The 16,396-nt window shown below is 40.0% G+C and overlaps 1 pseudogene; it reads left to right on the top strand.

Annotated features, from left to right (window-relative positions):
- The first annotated feature begins 5,051 nt into the window (after window positions 1-5,051).
- On the top strand, window positions 5,052-14,851 carry LOC110283998 (condensin-2 complex subunit H2-like; annotated as a pseudogene).
- Window positions 14,852-16,396: the final 1,545 nt, after the last annotated feature.

The following is a 16,396-nucleotide window of genomic DNA, read 5'->3' on the forward strand; positions in this document are numbered from 1 at the left end:
ATGAAATCCACACATTAATAACAGGAGACAATAATATTCCATTCTCACCAATAGACAGATCATGGAGTCAGAAACTAAACTAAGAAATAATGAACTTAACTGAGGTTATAAATCAAATTGGCAGAGCAAAAATCTTAGAACATTTCATACAAACACAAAAGAACACGCATTCTTGTCAGCACCTAACAGAACCTCCATAAAACTGACCATATATTCTGTCACAAAGCAAGACTCAAAAATAAAAGAAGACTGAAATAACACCTTGGTCCTGTCAGAGACAAAGAAGATAGGGTCTTAAAGTGAGAGACTTTAATACCCAACTCTTAACAATTGGCAGATCATCAAAACAGAAATGAAACAGAGACATGGTGAAACTAACAGAAGTTATGAACTGAAGGGCTTTAACAGATATCTACTGAACACTTTATCCCAAAACAAAAATATATACGTTCTCAGATGGTATATAAAAATCAGATCCATACCAAGGCTCAATAGATACAAGAAGATTGAAATAACCACTGGCACTCTATTAGATCACCACAGACTAAGACTGGATATCAAAAGCAACAAAAACAACAGAAAGCCCACATGCTCATGTAATTTCAACAACTCTCTACACAATGATAATGTGGTCATGGAAGAAATAAAGAAATTAAACACTTTCTAGAATTCATTGAAAATGAAGTCATAGCATATCCAAACTTATGCAACACAATGAAAGCCATGCTAAGAGGAAAATTCATAGCACTAAGTGTCTTCGCTGAAAGGACCCTGATATAACTGTCTTGTGTGAGGCTAGGCCAGTGCCTGCAAATACAGAAGTCGATGCTCACAGTCATCTATTGGATGGAATACAGGGCCCCCAGTGGAGGAGCTAGAGAAAGTACCCAAGGAGCTAAAGGGGTCTACAACCCTATAGGTGGAACAACAATATCAATTAACCAGTACCCCCAGAGCTCATGTCTCTAGCTGCATATGTAGCAGAAGATGGCCTAGCCGGCCATCATTGGGAAGAGAGGCCCCTTGGTCTTGCAAACTTTTTATGCCCTAGTACAGGGGAACAACAGGGCCAAGAAGTGGGTGTGGGTGGGTAGGGGAGCAGGGCGTGGGGAGGTTAAAGGGGACTTTCGGGATAGCATTTGAAACATAAATGAAGAAAATATCTAATAAAAAAAATGAAAAAAAAGAAATTGGAAAGATACTACCCTAGCAATTTCATACCAGACCTAAAAGCTCAAGATCAATAAATAAATAAATAAATAAATAAATAAATAAATAAATAAATATAATAAAATAAGATAAGATAAGATAAGATAAGATAAAATAAAATAAAATAAAATAAAATAAAATAAAATAAAATAAAATAAAATAAAATAAAATAAAATAAAATAAAGCAAAACATCCAAGAGCAGTAGAATGCAGTAAGTAGTCAAATTCGGGATGAAAATCAACAACTTTGAAACAAAGATAACACTACAAAGAATCAACAAAACCAGGAGTTGGTTCTTTGAGGAGAAATAACAAGATAAATAAACCCTTAGTCAAACTAACTATTGGGAACAGAGACAGTATCCAAGTTAGTAAAATCAGAAATGAAAAGAGAGACATAGCAATAGAAACTGAAGAAATTCAACAAATCATCAGATCTTACTACAAAAGTTTATACTCAACAAAACTAGAAAATCTAAATGAAATGGAAGATTTTCTAGACAGATACAAGATACCAAAGCTAAATAAAGGAACTGTCTAAAGCATCCCATAATTGCTATGGAAATAAATCTATCACTGAAAAATCCCAACCCTAAAAAATCCAGGGCCAGATTGTTTTAGTGAAAAATTCTACCAGACCTTCAAAGAAGTGCTAATACCAATATTCCTCAAATTATTCCAAAATAGAAACACTATGTAATTCACTCTCTGAGGCCACTCTGATACATAAACTACAAATTGACCCAACAAAGAAATAGAACTTCAGACCAATTTAGCTCATGAACATTAATGCAAAATACTCGTTAAAATCCTGGCAAACTGAATCCAAGAACATACCATAACTATTATTCAGCATGATCGAGTAGGCTTCCTTACAGAGATGTATGGATGGTTCAATATACAAAATTCCATGAACATAATCCACTGTATAAACAAACACAAAGAAAAAATAACATGATCATCTCATTAGATGGAAAAAAAGCCTTTGACAATTGCAACACACCTTCATGTTAAAACTCTTGGAGAGATCAGGAATTCAAGGCACGAACCTGAACAAAATAAAAGCAATATACAGCAAATCAACAGCCAACATCAAATTAAATGCAGAGAAACTTGAAGAAATCCCACTAAAATTAGAGCCTAGACAAGGATGCTCATTCTCTCCCTATCTACTCAATATAGTACTTGAAGTTCTAGAGCAATGAGACAACAAAAAGAGATGAAGAGGATACAAAAATTTAAAGTAAGAGGTCAAGGTACCACTACTCATGGTTGATATAATAACCTCTAAAATTGTACCAGAGAATACCTACAGCTGATAACCAACTTCAGCAAAGTGGCTAGATATAAAATTATCTCAAAGAAATTAGTATCCCTCTTTATACAAATAAAAACCAAGATGAGAAAGAAATTTGGAAAACAACAGCCTTCAGACTAGCCACAAATAATTTTTAAAACAAACAAACAAACAAACAAACACGTGTAACTCTAACCAAGCAAGTGAATGATCAGTATGGCAAAAACTTCAAGTCCCTGAAGAAATAAATCAAAGAATACCTCACATGATGGAAAGATCTCCCATGCTCATGGATCAGTAGGATTAACATAGTGAAATGGTAAAACGCAATCAAAATATTAAATGCAATTCCCATCAAAGCAATTTTTTACAGACATTGAAAAAATAATTCTCTATAGTGGTAGTATTCTCAATCCTCTCTAATCTCCTCAGCAAGTAGCAAGGAACTTGCCCCAGTGCTCTGGATTCTTGAATGAAAGACATACTCACCCAGCCTTCTATTTTAAATGTGCCTTAAGCAGCACAATTTTTCAGCCACTCCTAAACTCCCACAGTGCTAATGCCTCCCCTCTGATACTCCTAAATTATTACCTACTAAAAATCTATATTACATCTTTGCTACCCCAGACAAAATCAAGGAGGGGCCTCTTGGAAATGTTTTTCCCCAGCTTTTACATGATTGTTAATCTGTCTTCTGCAGCTCTTGTGCCTGGTTCTCCTGCTTCCCTAATATAGCAATTCTAAAATTCTCTTCTTCCTTGGGTTCCCTTGCCCAGGAAATTTAAAGTACATCCTCTGTCTCTCTGCCCAGCCATTGGCCACCAGCAATTTTATTTACCAACTAGAACCAAGTGGGGGCAGGGACAGGTGACATCTCACATGTAGAAGTGAAAATTTCTGTGCAATGTGGGAACCCAAGTAACATAATATAAGCAATAAGCCAAGTCCATAATATCTCACCCTTTTCATCCATTAAAAGGGACTGTTTTCTCAGATATACGCTGAACACAGTACTAATAGTTATGTAAACTATAAGGTATAGTATAAGCTAGTATGTCCCAGTCCATCAATATTGTCAATTTAGGTAGGTACTCTAAGAACTATCCTATCTTAAAGAGTTTACAATTCTATACCTGAATTTTTATACTGATTTTAAGTTCCATCACCATCTGAAAACCATTCTTTCAAATCTAAATCATCTTCCTTAGTGCCAAACTATCTCCTGTACTAAGGTCAAATCTAAGTAGATCAAGGAACTTCACATAAAATCAGAGACACTGAAACTTATAGAGGAGAAAGTGGGGAAAAGCCTTGAAGATATGTGCACAGGGGGAAAATTCCTGAATAGAACAGCAATGGCTTGTGCTGTAAGATCATGAAATGACAAATGGGACCTCATGAAACTGCAAAGCTTCTGCAAGGCAAAAGACACCGTCCATAAGACAAAAAGACCACCAACACACTGGGAAAGGATCTTTACCTATCCTAAATCAGATAGGGGACTAATATCCAATATATATAAATAACTCAAGAAGGTGGACTCCAGAAAATCAAATAACCCCATTAAAAAATGGGGCTCAGAACTGAACAAAGAATTCTCACCCGAGGAATACCGAATGGCAGAGAAACACCTGAAAAAAAATGTTCAACATCCTTAATCATCATCAGGGAAATGCAAATCAAAACAACCCTAAGATTCCACCTCACACCAGTCAGAATGGCTAAGATCAAAAATTCAGGTGACAGCAGATGCTGGCGAGGATGTGGAGAAAGAGGAACACTCCTCCATTGTTGATGGGATTGCAAGCTTGTACAACCACTCTGGAAATCAGTCTGGCGGTTCCTTACAAAATTAGACATAGTACTACCAGAGGATTCAGCAATACCTCTCCTGGGCATATATCCAGAAGATGTCCCAACCGGTAAGAAGGACACATGCTCCACTATGTTCATAGCAGCCTTATTTATAATAGCCAGAAGCTGGAAAGAACCCAGCCCCTCAACAGAGGAATGGATACAGAAAATGTGGTACATTTACACAATGGAGTACTACTCAGCTATTAAAAAGGATGAATTTATGAAATTCCTAGGCAAATGGATGGACCTGGAGGGCATCATCCTGAGTGAGGTAACCCAATCACAAAAGAACTCGCACAATATGTACTCACTGATAAGTGGATATTAGCCCAGAAACTTAGAATAGCCAAGATATAACATACAATTTGCTAAACGCATGAAACTCAAGAAGAATGGAGACCAAAGTGTGAACACTTTGCTCCTTCTTAGAATTGGGAACAAAGCACCCATGGAAGGAGTTACATAGACAAATTTTGAAGCTGAGATGAAAGGATGGACCATCTAGAGACTGCCATACTCAGGTATCCATCCCATAATCACCCTCCAAACGCCTACACCATTGTATACACCAGCAAGATTTTGCTGAAAGGACCCTGATATAGCTGTCTCTTGTGAGGCTATGCCGGGACCTGGCAAACACAGAAGTGGATGCTCACAGTCAGCTATTGAATGGACCACAGGGCCCCCAATGGAGGAGCTAGAGAAAGTACCCAAGGAGCTAAAGGGGTCTGCAAACCTATAGGTGGAACAACAATATCAACTAACCAGTACCCCTGGAGCTCGTGTCTCTAGCTGCATATGTATCAGAAGATGGCCTATTTGGCCATCATTGGTAAGAGAGGCCCCTTAGTCTTGTGAACTTTATATGCCTCAGTATGGGGGAACTCCAGGTTCAAGAAGTGGGAGTGAGTGGTTAGGGGAGTGGGGGAGGAGGGTATGTGGGACTTTTGGGATAGAATTTGAAATGTAAATGAAGATAATACCTAATTAAAATAAATTTAGCTATACCAATGTATACAATACAGAATGTAAAAAGCATTCTAGAAAGTAGAAAATATTAAAAACCACAGGTCTGATAAGAAAGTAATAAATGTTTCATGAACCCTTAAAAAATGACAACACAACTATAATTTGTAAAATAACCATAACCAGACACCCAAACCCAATTTTCTCAAATTTTTCTTTTCTCTTGAGAGATCTCCATGGTGTTTTCTCCTGTCTTATATGATCCATATCACTCTGAAAGTGGTCCAAAGCCTTTTCTTCTTTTCTATTAACACAAATACAGAGCCTCTCTCCCAAACCACAAATTCTTCCTGCTGAATAGTGATGCCAAAAAATGCTTTAAAGTTTGGGGAGGCGTAGGAAAATTAGAAAAATTGGTTAAACAAGAATCTAATAGCTTCCAGTGACTAAACCACTAACCAAAGAGGACCCATAGCTCCCGCCTCATATGTAGCAGAGGATGGCCTTATATGGCATGAATGGAAGGGGTCCTATGAAGGCTTAATACCCCTATGTAGGGAAATGCTAGGGAAGTGAGGTGGGAGGGAATGGGTGCTTAGAGGAGCACCCTCATAGAAGCAAGGGGAGGGGAAGTGGGATAGGGAGGTTGTGGAGAGGAAACTGGGAAAGAGAATAACAGTTGAAATGTAAATATATAAAATATCCAATAAAATGGGGGAAAAAAAAAATAAGAAAGAAAAGAAACCTAGCCTTCGCATCTGTTATCCAGTCTATGTATATCTAGGTGGCTCAGGACTTGACTGAAGTTCTGACTAGATCTATCTGAAAGGCTAGATGAACTGAGTCCATCTTGAATCAGCAGCTATTCCTGAAGATGTTCTGGAATCAAGTTTCTAGAAACAGCCTCAGGAGGCAGGTATCTGGACATCAAGTCATCTCATAGTCTCCGCAGATGAATCTTGTCAGGGCTGTATATTCTGCAATATAAGAATAATACAACCAAAAATTTAGCACTATTAAGATATTTATATGAATTGTGCAATGTGCACAGATCAGTTATGGATACATTTTTGTTTCTTGTTTGAGCAGGTGAAAGACAACTATCCTTTTATGAGTTAATTTGATCAATAAACAATTACATGAAAAGGATGGCATGATGAATCTTAATGATTCCATAAGCAACAAAATTTATTGTCTAATTTTAGCTGAAGACACTTTTATGTCTAAGCCAGTTACAAGGCTGTTCCATGTGGAGGAATCAGCAAATCAACTTACCTGTCTTGTTTGATTTCCTTAATTTTTTCTTTTCTGTAGAAAGATCTCCATGGGGTCTTCTCCTATCATATATGATCCATATCACTCTGGAAGTGGTCCAAAGCCTTTTCTTCTTTAACAAATACAGAGCCTCTCTCCCAAAATAGCATGCCCTTGGTCCAATTGCCTGAAATTATCAATTGATTCAAATTAGCATCTTCCTTTCTCTTCAGGCCTGCCCTATTTTGACCTCTCCCAGAGAAATTTTAATATCATAACCACCAATTTTACAACATCATTCATTTTGATGAGTAAAACAATTAAAAGCATGTAAATCAATCTAAGCAATTATTATCCTTTGAAACAGTGGTCCTTCACTATCCTTTCCCTTGTTCTTACACGATTAATTTTATTAGTGAGATCAAGACATAAACTTATTTATTCATCTGTTAAATTCTCCAGTCTATGAAGATTAAAATCTCTGTGGGTGTACATATCCCCTTTCTCTTTATATAACTTGAATTAACATCCTTGCCTATGAAATAACTTCAACTAAATTCCCTTCAATATTTCTGTATGGGCCTATTTCTAGGCTACCAATGTCATATGCCAATCTAAGCAATCCCAGAATTCCTGTGGAGACCACCTCCAAAGAACCCATTTCTTGCAAAGCATACACTTTTTAATTTTTCTTTAAATCAATTGCCCCATTTCTATATCTTATTTAGACTAGCTCTCAGTGGCCTGCCCTCTCCTCAGCAGGATCTGCCTGTTTGATGCCTGCCTTCTCCCCTCCTTAGCATTCAAGGCTTAAGCACTTTACACACACACACACACACACACACACACACACACACACACACACACTCTGCCACTGTCTCTGGGTCAGACTGAGTATGTCTCATCCTTAAGCCACAAACCCCAGAATGGTGCATGCCAGTTTAGCAAGCCTTTTAGTTTCGAACCCAGACAGCTTGTGGCTTGGGCATAAAAAGCAGCTCTGCTGAGAAACCACTTCTCCTGACCACTTAATCTTACATTACTGCTCATGTTTTCCCTTTGAGAATCTCCAACTAACTTCTATATGTTTTTATTAATCATTTTATTCATTTACATCTCAAATATTATCCCCTTCCTGGTTTCCCATCTACAAACCCCCCAACGCAATCCTCCCTCCCCTTTGCCTCTATGAGGTTACTCCTCTACCCACTCACCCACTCCTGCCTCACCACTCTAATATCCCCTATACTGGGGCATTAAGCCCCCCAGGACAAAGGGCTTCTCTTTCCAGTAATGCCAGATAAAGCCAACCTCTGGTACATATATAGCTGGAGCCATGGATCCCTCCAAATGCTGTTTTGGAGTATTGATCTTCTTGAAATTTTGCAAAGAGATTAAAACCACTGCAGTTCCAAGGATATCACAACAAAACTAAGGGCACATACAGACCTTTTGATAATATATAAGTGTGGTTACTGGTGATGCTTGTTGGTGTCTTGGTTTCTTATCTAAAACAAAGAGAATGTTAAAACAAGAAGGAACTTCTAGACACGGCTGAACAGGGGAACAGTAGGTATCATCTCTATATTCAATTCAGTGGCTGTTAAAGGTGAAGTTTGATACACCTTGGTATACATTACTGCACATTTTACTGTTGCGTGGGTTAAAGGGTGAATTTTAGTGGACTTTGTGGTCTTTTTCTGAAAGACCATGCATTCTATACTTAATGTGCTTGGGATTTTGAGTGGTATATAAAAATTTTAAAAGGCTCATCATTTCTTGGTTTTTTTTTAAAGTAGAATGGGATTAAGAGAATATATGACCCTGAAAGCTATATAAATGGACAGACATTAATCTAGCTAGATCTGAGTCCTCCTAACACACCACATGTGACAGATGTTGCTGAATGTGCCCTGTGACTTCTACACCAGAATCAGATCACTTGCTTTCTGCTAAACAAATCACAATTTTCTTCATTGAAATTCTCTCTCCATCTACTTTTAAATGCAAATCCTGACCAGCACAGAGAGTATTTTGAATCTTCATTGCTTCCTAAGATAGTTCTGGATCCATGCCCACAGGACACGATTCTGGATGATAACACAATGGGGGAAGACCTCAGGGAACTTCTTGATTTCTTTTCTAACTTCTGGAGAACAAAAAGCTTGAAATCTATTCAAGTTCAAGAAAGTAGATATATTTTCTTATTCTATAGTATGGATGTTACAAAATCTACATACAGGCTATCTTTTCAGATTTATTTATAGGCCTAAGGTTGTTTTATCAGTAATGTAGTGCTTTTCTAGAATCTTCTCTGAGGGAATGGGACAGAGCTCAAAGGTAAAACATCTACTTGCCAATAGTCCCCCATTGAAGACATGAGTCTTGGGCTTAATGGTAGCATACTTATATAGTATGCAAACAACTTTAGGTTTTATCTCCAGCGTTATAATTAAATAAAAGTGTAGAAAGAAACTATATCAATTATTTATTAATTGTACCTCAAACTGTACTTGCATAAAATATAAGGTAATTTTGCACCAGCATAGACGTCCTAGGCTTATCAATCTATCTTTAGAAAGGAGTACTAATACTAAGCACTTCTTTGGTTGATTGGTTGGTTGGTTGATGTGCAATTGAGAAAGGGTCTAGCTATGTATCTCAACTGACCTCATATACCAAACCTTCTGCTTCATCTTTCAGGATGCTGAAATTATAAAGGCATGGTAGAAGACATCAGTTCACAAAATTGCTCTTTGTTGTAATGGTTTTGTTAGTCTATCATGGATTTTCTGGGGTTAATAGACGTGTGTCATATTTCCCCAGGAAAAGTCACACAACACACACCCATAAGTTGCTCACCTGTAATTCTCATGTCAATATTGAGAGACAGAAACATCATTGTTTTATCAAGCCAAAACCATATTCTAAGAATTTTGGTATGGTTTTGGTTTTGATTTTATCAATAGTAACAAGCATCGGAACCCTTGTTTAACTAATTCCAGATCTTCAAAACTTGAGTCACTAATGTGCCTCATTTGTCATGAATCTGCCACATTAGCTGACTATGCCCCCATCACCATGCAATGGTGATTTCTCTCCTTTGTTTCTCATAGCAGATCCTTCTTTTCTTTTTATCACCCATCCTTTTCACTAAGGTCCTAACCAGGATATTGTGATATGTTTGTCAAGATTTTTCAACCCTAGCACTGTTGACATCTGTCAGTACTTAATTGTATTTGGGTATAGTGGAGTCCTGTACACCACAGGATGTGTAGCAGCTCTTTGACCTCAAATAGTAGATTCTGGAACCAACTCTTGTTCAGCTATGATAATGAATATATCTATAGATGACAAATATCCTCTGGATGACATAATGACCCTCAGTTTATAACCCCTTCTATAGTATAAAAATTAGAAAGGAATACTAATACTGAGCACTTCTTTGGTTGATTAGTTGATGTGCAATTGAGAAAGGGTCTACAATCAGATTAATATTCTTTTTATTTTCTGTATGTATGATCCACATGGTTACACCTGTGCACACCCATGCTTCTTCTCTTGTACATGTGTATGTCACAAGCCAATGGGTGTTGTTTCAGTTGACCTTCCACCTTATTTGCAAATATATGGTCTCTTACTGTAGCTGAGCCTTATAGATCTGGCATTTTGCTGTCTGGTGAACTCCAGTATAATGTGAATTCTGGGCTCGTTTAATTTTAGATGTGTGATATGTGGCGACTTCAGATTGTCCACAGCCATTAACTGAAATTGTCTGGAGTCCCAGGATAGGCTGTGGGATTTTTTGCCAGCTGCTGATAGTCTGGAGACTCTAAAGAGGAAATAAATGTCAGATCCCCTAGAGGGGCTGGAGGAGCTCCAAAGTAGAGGTTGCCTGCTGCTCCCCTGCTAGTGCATTTCCTATTGCTGAATTGCTGAACTGCTGGATTGCTGGTTTGCTAGACTGCTAGATATTCTAAAGATAAAGATTGAATGTGCCCTAAGAAACCCAATATCCATAATCAGCAAGCAGTAGCTTATAGCAGTCTATGACTATTTCCCCTCTAATATTCTTTCTTTCATAATGATTTGGTGTTGGAAGGGATTATGCTGCAATAAGGATTAGAAGGGAGATGGAGGTATGAGAACCCAATAAAATTGATTTAAAAAATAATATACCAACAACAAAGATCTGCTCACATCCCTGACTTCCTAGCACTACATAAGAGTTGGGTGTTGTGCCTAGTTCATTTGGGGTTAATTTGTTTTGTTTTGTTTCCTTTTCTTTTATTTTGTTTTGTGTAGGTACTTGGGATCCAAGCGAAGATCCTGTAATCACTTTTCCCAATAAGTCCTGATGAATTTGTTTTCTAGGCATATCTCTAATGCTGCTAGTGTCATTTCTCTGACTTTCAATTTCTTCATTAGCTGACTAAGAATGGTTTTCTGGTGAATACTTCAAGTAAGGAGAAAATGTCAATAAACACAAAACTTTTCCTGTTGGATGGGGTGGGTCTTTAATAAATGTTAACTCTGTCTTCACCATGCTCTGTACTGTGTTCTAAGGCTTACTTGTGAGCAACATATTGTAGAACTTTGCATTTTAGAGGAGAACATGTTTCTGTGGCTGATGATGTGCGTCAGCTGGGAAAGTACTTGACTAGCATGCACTTACCTCTGGGATTGATCCACAGCACTGCATAAAACTGAGTGTGATGGTATGTATCTTTAATTCATGTGAACATGAGGATCAAAAGTTCAAGATCATCTTTGACTGTATATTGGGTTCAAGAGCTACCCAGAGAAGAGCTTCATATAAGAAGAACCTGATTGTGACAATAAAAACTGTTTTTTAGACATTGCCAAAACTTGAACAAGTTCATTACGAGTTTACAACTTATCCTAGTGGGTCTTGCTAATTAGATCCTACTTAGTAATGTAAAGCATTATGTGTATTCTGAGATATTGTGAATATTGAATAATATGATTTATAATGAACATAACCATTGCACAACTGAATATTAAGCTCCTACTCAGAATAAGGTAAGGTCACCATTTGAGCCCAGCCAAGCTCTTAACCCTATCCCACTATATGTACCTCACTGAATACAGGTTTTCTTCCTCCCTTCTCCAAAGACCCTAAAAGCCACTTGGAAGATACAGTATCCTCCAAAAACCTGAAATCATTGAGATAAAATTTTTGACACAGCAAGAGAAGACAATGGGGTGGTTTGAATAGAAAATGCCCCCATAGACTCGTGTGTTTGAATGCTTGGTTCATAGGAAGTGGCAGTATTAGAAAGTATGGACTTGATGGCATAGGTCTGAGAAAGTGGTTCGCTGTGGATATAGACTTTGAGGTCTTATATATGCTCAAGCTACATTCAGTATCACATTCTCTTGCTGCTGCCTGTGGATCAAGAGGTAGGATTCCACCTCCTCCAGCACCATGTCTGCCTGCATGGTCCCATGCTTGCCACCAGGACAATAAAGGAATAAACCTCTGGAACAGAATTTCAGCCCAAATTAAATGTTTTCCTTTATAAGAGTTGCTATGGCCATGGTGTCTCCTCACAGCAATATAAAACCCTAACTAAGACATAAAATAAAAGGTAGAAAGACAAATAGGCTAAAGGTCAATCTCTCTTTTGTGCACGTCAGGATCTATGAGTCACAGAAGAAATCATGTGCTGCTTAGGATGGTCTGTATATGGTGAAACCCCGACATATGACAATTATCCCATTATAATTATCTTAGGACACACATGCCCATTTTATAACTAATGAAACCATGGCTCTGAAGAAGTGACTTTCAGAAGCAGAACATTTTTGCTAATTCTCTCTACTATTTACCATGTTCATTTCCTATTTAATATGTGCATACATACTCCAGGCTAGAAAGATGACTCACAAAGAAAGCCCTTGCCATCCAAAAAGGACCTGAGTTCAGATCTACATCACCCATGTCAAAACAAGGCATGGTGGCATACATCTACAAGTTCAGTTGTGGAACAGGACAGATACAGGATAATCTGTGAAATTTTCTTGCCTGATGATCCAGCCCACTAATAAGTTACAGTTTCAGAAAGACTCTTTGACCAACTAAAAATTTAAAACACATAGAATAACAGAGTTAGGTGTTTAAGTTTTGTACTCAACTTCATAAATATAAACACACACACACACACACAACACATAATAAACTGATTATTCTCTCCTTTTGATGGCTTCTCAAATTATATCACTTTATCTGACATTTTCAGAGTTCTTTAAAAGAAAAAGATATCAATTTCTGGATTTTTTTTTTTTTTTTTGCTGTATCAGCTGCCATCTCTCCATGCTGCTGTGTGTACCACTACCTGAAGAGCAAGAGTTGCCATTCATTTCAAGTGGCCTCTGCACACACTCTGGCTCAGTATATGTCTCACACCCTCCCAGAAATTCAACTCTTGAGTTTTTAATTTCTGTGGAGCGCTTTGGTCACCTCTTGCAGCCCATCCGGGATCTCACTAAGAACTGGGAGGTGGAAGTGGTGGCACAGCTGGCTGAACCAGATCTACATTTCTTTTGATAAAGGCAAACCCACAATGAACTTCATTGAGGCAGCACTGTTGATCCAGGGCTCAGCCTGTGTCTACAGTAAGAAGGTGGAGTACCTCTACTCGCTGGTCTACCAGGCTCTCGATTTTATTTCTGGCAAGAGGCAGGCCAAATAGCTCTCCTTAGTTCAGGAAAATGGGAGCAAGAAGACTGTCATCTCAGGGACTCCCTGTGAAACAGAGAATGAGTTCCTGTCACTGGACGACTTCCCCGACTCCCGGGCTAATGTGGATCTGAAAAATTTATCAGGCATACAGTGAGCTGCTTATCATACCCCTACTGCCCATGGCCCTGATGGCCTCTGATGAAGTAGAAAAGAACAGCAGCCCCTTGTATAGCTGTCAGAGTGACGTCTTGGCCAGCCGGAAGGATTTCAGGATGAACATGTGTATTCCTAACCCCAGAGGCTGCTTTATGTTAGATCCAGTAGAAATGTGTTCTGTGGAGCCTGTGTTTCCCATTCTGTGCCTGCGGTGCCCGTGGAGCCATACCCCATGTCCAGAAGCCAGAAAGATCCTGAGGATGCTGAGGAGCAGACCATGGAAGTATCTAGAAACGGGAGTCCTGTTCCTGTACTTGACATCTCCCAAGAGTCAGATGGCCCAGCACTCAGCGGTGGAGAGGAGGATGCAGAGGATGGAGCAGAGCCCCTGGAGGTTGCTCTAGAGCCTGCAGAGCTCAGGACCTCACAGCAGAGTGCCATCTTGCCAAGGAGATACATGCTGCAGGAACGACAAGGGGCCCCGGAGCCTGTCTCTCTGCTGCAGGAGAGCACAGACCCCTGGCAGAGCCTGGATCCTTTTGACTCCTTAGAATCTAAGGTCTTCCAGAAAGGGAAATCCTATTCTGTGCCACCCGGTGTGGAGGAGGTTCCAGGACAGAAGCGCAAGAGGAAGGGTGCCACCAAGTTGCAGAACTTCCACAAGTGGTACAAGGATGCCTATGCTGAACACCCTGACGGCAGGAGGGCTCGGTGGAAGGGCCCAACCTTTGCAGACATAGAAGTCCTGTACTGGAAACACATGAAAGAACAGCTCGAGACCCTTCAGAAACTGCGGAGACGTAAGATAAACCAGAGATGGCTACCTGGGGCCAAGCAGGATCTGTGGCATACAGAGGAGGATCGCTTGGAAGAGTCCCTCAAGGACCTAAGGGTAGCAGATGACTTTTCTAGAGTATGTGGAGGAGCCTGCGGGGGTAATGCCCAAGGAAGCTGCTGACCTCGATGCAGAGGCCATGCCAGAGTCCCTGAGATACAAGGAGCTGGTCCGAAGAAATGTGGAACTCTTCATTGCCACCTCCCAGAAGTTTATCCAGGAGACAGAGCTGAGACAACGCATCAGGGACTGGGAAGATACCATCCAGCCCCTGCTCCAGGAGCAGCACGTTCCCTTTGATATACATGTCTATGGGGACCAGTTGGCTTCCTGGTTCCCCCAGCTCAATGAATGGTGTCCCTTTTCAGAGCTTGTAGCAGGGCAGCCTGCTTTTGAGGTGTGCAGCTCCATGCTGACCTCCTTGCAACTGGCTAATGACTACATAGTGGAGATCACTCAGCAGCCAGGACTGGAGGCAGCTGTGAACACAATGTCTCTAAGACTGCTCACACACCGGCGAGCCCACACCCGCTTCCAGACCTATGCTGCACCATCCATGGCCCAGCCTTGAGTGGACAGCACTGAGGCAGGGCTGGAAAGTAGTATACACCTGGAGGTCTTTGCCCCTAATGTGCTATGGGGCCATTCACTCCAGTGCTGCCTCCTGGTTGGCCTAGCCTAATAAAGTGTTGCTACCCCTCCCCCCTTTTTTTAAGTCTTTTTCGATAGCCGGTGCAACTGTTTCCTGGAAGAGCGCTTTGGTAGTCAGAGGTGTGTCTATGCCTTCAGGAGCTCAGTAATTAACGAAGGGATTGAGCTTGAAGCCCGTCAAGTCCGGGACGACATATTCTGGAACCATTTCTTTTATTTGCACAAACTTCCTATCAGAATATAGATGCCTGTTTTCTTGGCATCCCGACTCTTAGTGAAGGTGCTTGGTCCCAGGTTGTTTGTCCACTTGCTCATCCTGTCCGCTCCCGCACCAGGCTTTGAGTCACAGCAGTCAGGAAACCCATGCTGGGCTCTGATTATTCTGATTATTCAGAGCTCTGGGCTGAAGGCTCTAGAGCTTGGCCTGCAAGCCTCTTCTCCCTTTCGACCTGAGACAGCTCAGACATGGTTTCCCCAGCCTGAGCCCTTTAAAACACCGCCAAACCAGTCACTCCTTCCAAGGCACAGCAAAGTCCTCCCTGCATTTCCAACCGTAGGCAGGGTCAGACACTCCATAGCAAGAGCCTTGCCGACTGGTCACCAGGGTGCCCAATGCCAAGCCTCAGCTCAAACGAGATCAAGGGAGAAAAGCTATTCAAGAAAGAAGGTTATGCTGCTAGGGAAGACAAATTATAGAAAGTACTAATAAAGGAAGAAGGAATGAGAGAAAGTACATTAGTGAACTGGTTATATCTGTGGGTAGGAACATTTATTCCTTTAGCCAAAGACCACTGAACCAACAGAGAATAAGTTCATGGGGATGGGAAGTTGTCTGTGCATAGCCCAATGAGTATCTTAGGAGTGGATACATGGGGCTAATGGTCAGCTCTTTCCCCCCCCCCCCTTCAGTCCTCGACCTATAATTACTCCTTATAGGCAATATCACAAAGTAGATAGATACAGACTTTCTCAATGGACTTTTCTCTACCCCAGAAAAGAGACATCTATATCTGATTCTCCAATATGCCAAGCCACCTAACTCATGGATAATGAAATGTATGCCTGTCCAATAATTTTCAGTGTGGGCACATCAACACATTTTATTTGCTACAAATGAGCAACTTAACAAGAAGGAATTATGGGTCATTCAAGTGTTAGTGATTTTGGCAGAAGCTTCGTTTGCCTATAAAGAAAAACAACAACTGGTATAAAGGTCTCAGCCAATAACAAGAAGGAATGACAGATGGAACTGGCCCAATGTGATCAGCATTAATGATCTAATCCTTTGACTCTATCTTCCAAAACTTGCTCTGGAATTGAAATTTTATTAGGTCGATAACACACTTGTCAATAATAATTGTTTAGGAGATGACAACATGGTGGATTAATGAAAATCACTTGCTGCTTTTGCAGAGGGTCTGCGTTATGTTCACACCTGAAAATGAGAGTTCACACCCAACTACAG

This window comes from Mus caroli, unplaced genomic scaffold (assembly GCF_978045245.1).
Source record: "Mus caroli unplaced genomic scaffold, Mus_caroli_1 scaffold_18, whole genome shotgun sequence".
Classification (NCBI taxonomy): domain Eukaryota; kingdom Metazoa; phylum Chordata; class Mammalia; order Rodentia; family Muridae; genus Mus; species Mus caroli.